Raw genomic sequence first — 6,023 nt, 5'->3', positions numbered from 1 at the left:
ATCCTCAGTTCACTCTGTGTACGTAAGATAGAAATAGGAACATCTTTTGAAAAATGCACGTGGATAAAGTACTTGTCAATGGACTCATCGTCTGAAGCAACATCAATTATTCTATAAAGTTTCTAACTGCAGAAAATTGAGTTTTCTTTCTTTGTTTAGCAAATTAACAGGACTAATGGAAGGAGAGGGGGAAGAAGAGAGAAAGCGTAACGTCACTTAAGGCAGCATAGGGCTTTAAAGGTCAAAACAGCTTCAATGCCATTTTTTGCCCAAGAATTATGTGACCCATGAGTGCAGCAAAATAACCAGACTGTACAATGGTGATGGGATAAAATGAGGCTCAATCTTTATTGACAGCAGCAGGCCGGGCAAGGGTTGGCATGGCATTGTGTCCCAGGATTAGTTCATCATTCCACAAGCCCAATGTTGATGGAATGGACCCACTGGGTTTGGATCGCTCCAAGCCTGTACATCGGGAGTCGGCCAGTGTTGAACCTTGCTGTGATGCAAGCCAAGCAAGCAACTTCTCACTGGGGGACCAGGGTGCAGATTCCAAAAAGGCAGATACCGAACCCACGCTTGGCTTTTGCTGTGGTCAATCCTCCCCTCAGTCCCCTTATGCCCCCCCCATACTATGTTGATCCTGACCAATGCCATTTCTGCCCTCATACAAACAGTGTTCTTCCAGCTAACAAAGGAAAACCATAATTTCACTGAGGGAAAGGCGGAAAAAACCCAACCAGGTGCCAATCAGGTTGAGAGGGGACACGGGTGGTGCTGTGGGTTAAACACAGAGCCTAGGACTTGCCACTCAGAAGGTCAGCGGTTTGAATCCCTGCGACGGGGTGAGCTCCCGTTGCTCGGTTCCTGCTCATGCCAACCTAGCAGTTCGAAAGCACGTCAAAGTACAAGTCGATAAATAGGTACTGCTCCGGCGGGAAGTTAAACGGCGTTTCCATGCAGTGCTCTGGTTTGCCAGAAGTAGCTTAGTCATGCTGGCCACATGACCCAGAAGCTGTACGCCGGCTCCTTCGGCCAATAAAGCGAGATGAGCGCCACAACCCCAGAGTCAGCCACGACTGGACCTCATGGTCAGGGGTCCCTTTACCTTTACCTTTATGGCCCACAGTGGCACCGGGCAAAGGCGTCCCATGGTTATTGGGCATAGAACAGGGCTTAAAATATTAACCCACTTGCCTAAAATAACCAGGGCTTAATTTGAGATCTTCAAATGTGATAGCCTGGGGTTGGCCCCTGTCATAGCCGCATGAAAATGTCACAAAACAGAACCAGTAAGGGCAAGAAACACTGACCTCACTCTTGACAGGCTTATTGTACCAACTGAAGCCAAATCCTTCCTGCCCTTACTCTGAATACACAGACTTTTCCACCCTGCTCTACATCCCTTCTCTGAAAATTCACCAAAAGTTATAGATGGCATTCAACTAAGTTTTACTCAAGGCAGACCCATTGAAATTCATGGACCTAACACAAGTTCGTTCATTTCAAGGGTTGTGCTTTGAGTAAAACTTCATTGCGCATTTCTCAGGCACAATATTTTTCCTTGGCATAAACCTAACAAGAATCATCATTCAAGTGGATTTGAAATTAAGTACAGAGACAAGGCATTAACATGTGCTGATTGTTTTAAACCCCAGGTGTGCATATCTTTGCACTAGATCCATCTATTATCCTGGTATTTGCGCAGTTTTTATTATCAGTGTGTTGTATCCAAACTATGTTAATTCTGAAAGTTAGACCCATTGAAATTAACGCACCTATGTTAATCATGACCATTAATTTCAATGAGTCCTGAGTATAATGTTGGATACATTTTGCTTGTTCTACAGTAGTAGTAAGACACACCCACAAATAGCCACAATCAATATCAGTTAAAATCTTGTATTCACTATTCTATCTCAAGAAGATTAAATAATTACTGGTGTTAAATCAGCTTACCTCTGTTAAGTTCCACAGAACAAATTACTTGATCTAATGACCTCCTGTGCCAGCTATTAAATGGTTAAGCAAGGGCACACCAATTAAAGCACCACAACTATTCCACAAACCAAGGGAAGGTTTCAGGGTGATAAAGGTAAAGGGACCCCTGACTGTTAGGTCCAGTCGCAGACGACTCTGGGGTTGTGGCTCTCATCTCGCTTTACTGCCTGAGGGAGTCAGTGTACAGCTTCCGGGTCATGTGGTGATGATACACCAATGCAAATGTTTGGGTTAATTTACCAGGGCAAGGTGCCTAATGAATTTAAATATACCCCTTTATCAGTTTTAAGTCACCAATCTCTTATGCTTTAATTTACCTTAACAGGAAATTTAAGCGAATCATGTTTCATTCTCCAAAGCAGAATGTTTTTATGTAATGCTGGAAAGCTTAAAAATATTCCTTTGGGGAATATAATTAATAAGGTCTTGGAACTATATTTGGCAACACTCTATAGGGATAATTACTATGCAGATTTATAGAACTTTGCTGGTGGAGAGAAATTCAAACATCCCTCCCAGGAGTCATAACTTATTTCATTGTAGACAGTAAAAGGTGAGAAAGTCAGGTCAAACTTACAGCAGATTTATTCAAAGTTCTCTGGAGACCTGAAAATGATGTAGTCATTTCCATAGCAACTAAATGCACCAACAACATTATGTTTATTAATTACTTAGACGAAGAGCAGAAATTGCACCAAGCAAAATACGGATAATGAGCTAGGATGTCACTTTGCGACTGGAGAGATATTACTTATCCTAAAGAGTCTGTTCTTCCTTGTTTGCTAACAGTCAATTCTGAGCATTAAATACGTCAAAATGGATATAAATAAGGGATCTGGGTTTTTTTATTCTTATTTTTACATCCAGGACATATTGTATACAAGTATTAAGGGTACAGGATCTTTGGATCAGGGGTCAGCATACTTTTTCAGCAGGGGCCGGTTCACTGTCCCTCAGACCTTGTGGGGGGCCGGACTATATTTTGAAAAATAATAATAATGAACAAATTCCTATGCCCCCAAATAACTCAGAGATGCATTTGAAAGAAAAGGACACATTCCACTCATGTAAAAACACGCTGATTCCCGGACCATCCGCAGACCGGATTTAGAAGGCGATTGGGCTGGATCCGGCCCCCGGGCCTTAGTTTGCCTACCCATTCTTCCTCATGTATTCAATGACAATGGGGCAACTGCAGCATGTGCCCTTTTCCTGGTTCATGCCAGGTGAGGGGGACCCTGGCAAAGTACCCCCTGCTAAGCCTTCTTAGCAATAACAGCAGCCTCCCCCCTCCAGGATACCAGGGGTAGCAATTTTCACCCTGTATTTGTCACAATCAGCGCTGCTTCCGTTCCACTGCAGTTCAGCTTCTGCTGAAACTTACATTGTTCATCTTGCTGTGTGCTGTGGTCAAAACTAATGTAATGAATTACTTCATCAATTAGTAAATGAATTTCAGTGGAAGGGAAACCTCAAACACAAAGCAGAGAAAAATAACACAATTATTTACATAATGTTTGCAGGCTACCCCCCCCACCCAACAATAACAAATGCTTGTATTTGCTTGCGTGGTTTCTATTCGTGACCTACAACAAAGATGTGAATTGTGGCATTTTCTGTTCCAATGGAATTCTCCAACATCTGTAGGACTCCCCCAATCCCAGCCAGTCTTATCAGGAGCAGGAAGTGACACTGTAGCAAGAAGTGACAGCAGGGCAATCTCAAGTGGGTGTCTGTGAGCCGCAGCTACCATTGTAAATAGCCCACAATGGCGCAACATACCGTTATTCCAGTGGAGCGTTGTGAGAAATGTACAATGGTGGGACACTTTAAAAAGCAGAAATTGGAGAATGGGCGGGTAGATCTAATAGCTATTTTAAAGAATTATAGAATTGTAGAGTTAGAAGGGACCACAAGGACCATCTAGTACAGCAGTGTTTCCCAACCTTGTGCCTCCAGCTGTTTTTGAACTACAACTCCCATCATCCCTGACTAGCAAGACCAGTGGCAAGGGATGATGGGAATTGTAGTCCAAAAACAGCTGGAGGCACAAGGTTGGGAAACACTGTAGTACAGCACCCTGCAATCCTTTGCTCAACATGGGGCTTGAACGCACAACCTTGAGAGTTTTGAGTCTCATGCTCCACCAACTGAGCTATTTAGCCTGGACATACCTTTAAGAAGCAGTCCAATTTCCTCTTTGCCATTTTCCTGGAAAGCTTAGTGCCACTGGGTGTGGTTCTGAAATGTTCTCTCCAAATATAATTAAATATTACCGTATTTTTCGCTCTATAAGACGCACCAGACCACAAAAAGCACCTTGTTTTTGGAGGAGGAAAACAAGAAAAAAAATATTCTGAATCTCAGAAGCCAGAACAGCAAGAGGGATCGCTACGCAGTGAAAGCAGCAGTCCCTCTTGCTGTTTTGGCTTCTGTGATAGCTGTGCAGCCTGCATTCACTCCATAAGATGCACACACATTTCCCCTGACTTTTTAAGAGGGAAAAAGTGAGTCTTATAGAGCAAAAACTACGGTACTTTCTTTTTGACTGGCTTTTGGTTATCTGTATTTTGCCAAGGCTTTTTCCAAATTAAGAACAGTCATGTGGTGGCTGTCTAAAAATAACAAAGGCATTTTGGGACAGTATATACAATGAATAATAATAAAAATGTTTATATATATACTTTCCCTAAAAGGCCGGAGGCATTTCTTTTAGGAATGTCTGGGGATGAGATGCAAAAATAAGACGAAAAACTATTTCTCTTTGCGACAACGGCAGCCAGAGTTTTGATAGCTCAAGGATGGAAACAACAAGATCTGCTGACTATCGAGGAATGGCAAACAAAGATGGTAAAGTACGCAGAATTAGCCAGGATGATGGGACTAATTCATGAGCAGGACAACCAGACATTCCAAAAAGACTGGAAGAAATTTATAACTTACCTTGAGAAACACTGTTTACATATAAGAACACTGGCAGGTCTGAGATAAACCTTACATCGTATAATTGATGGAGCATTCTATATGAGATTATAGAAAGAGCCATGTATAGATATGAACAGTGTGCTGATATGAATCAATGTGTAAATATTATAGTGTAGAAACAAGAAAACCAGAAGAGGGGTAGAGGGAAGTGGTAATCCTGAGAGTTTTAGGTTACTAATGTTGTAAGAATGTATAAAGATATACTATGAAAATCAATAAAAAAAATTGCAAAAAAGAATAGTCTGTTGGAGAGCCTACCTGTCTCTGCTGAATGCTGACTTGAGAACAGGACCTATGAGCACTCCACTTGTGAAGGGGAACTATTATAACACATAGCCAGCACTAAGCAGCCCTCAAGGTGCTGCGTTAGAATGAGCTGGGAACAGGATTGCTCCCTGCCCCTGTGCTTTTCTTCCTGGGACTGGAGACACATTGCTGTGGAAAGGGGTCACATCCTTGGTGCTCCACACACGACCTCCTACAGCAGTAGTGCAGGAAAATCCACAGGCAGCATGAGCTACAGCTGAGTTTCTTTATTTTGGAGATTTGGTATCCTGCTTTTGAGCTGGAAACTACAAGTGGTTAATAGTAAAACAACAGAAATACTGTAGTCATCTAAACAGCCTTACATCTTCTCTTGTCTCGTTATCTGGCCCTGCAGTTTGAGGCAGCTGGAGCAAGTAACAAGATTAGGATGGAACTAGGCAGATTCCCAGGTACTTCTCAGTAAGGGTGGGAATGGGAAACATGCTCAGCTCCCATCCACAATGGCCACACATCATTCTAAGTTACCCACAATGCAATGCACTGGCTCATGCTCCATGTAGGTCTATAAAAAGTTACAGGTAAATGACCCCTGACAGAGTCGCGAACGACTCTGGGGTTGCGGCACTCATCTTGCTTTACAGGCCGAGGGAGCCGACGTTTGTCCGCAGAGAGTTTTTTCTGGGTCATGTGGCCAGCATGACTAAGCCACTTCTGGCAAACCAGAGCAGCGCACGGAAACACCATTTACCGTACCTTCCCACCGGAGTGGT

The sequence above is a fragment of the Podarcis melisellensis genome (assembly GCF_964234715.1).
Source record: "Podarcis melisellensis genome assembly, chromosome: 10".
NCBI classification, from domain to species: Eukaryota; Metazoa; Chordata; class Lepidosauria; order Squamata; family Lacertidae; genus Podarcis; species Podarcis melisellensis.
Note: the sequence above shows the minus strand (reverse complement) of the source record.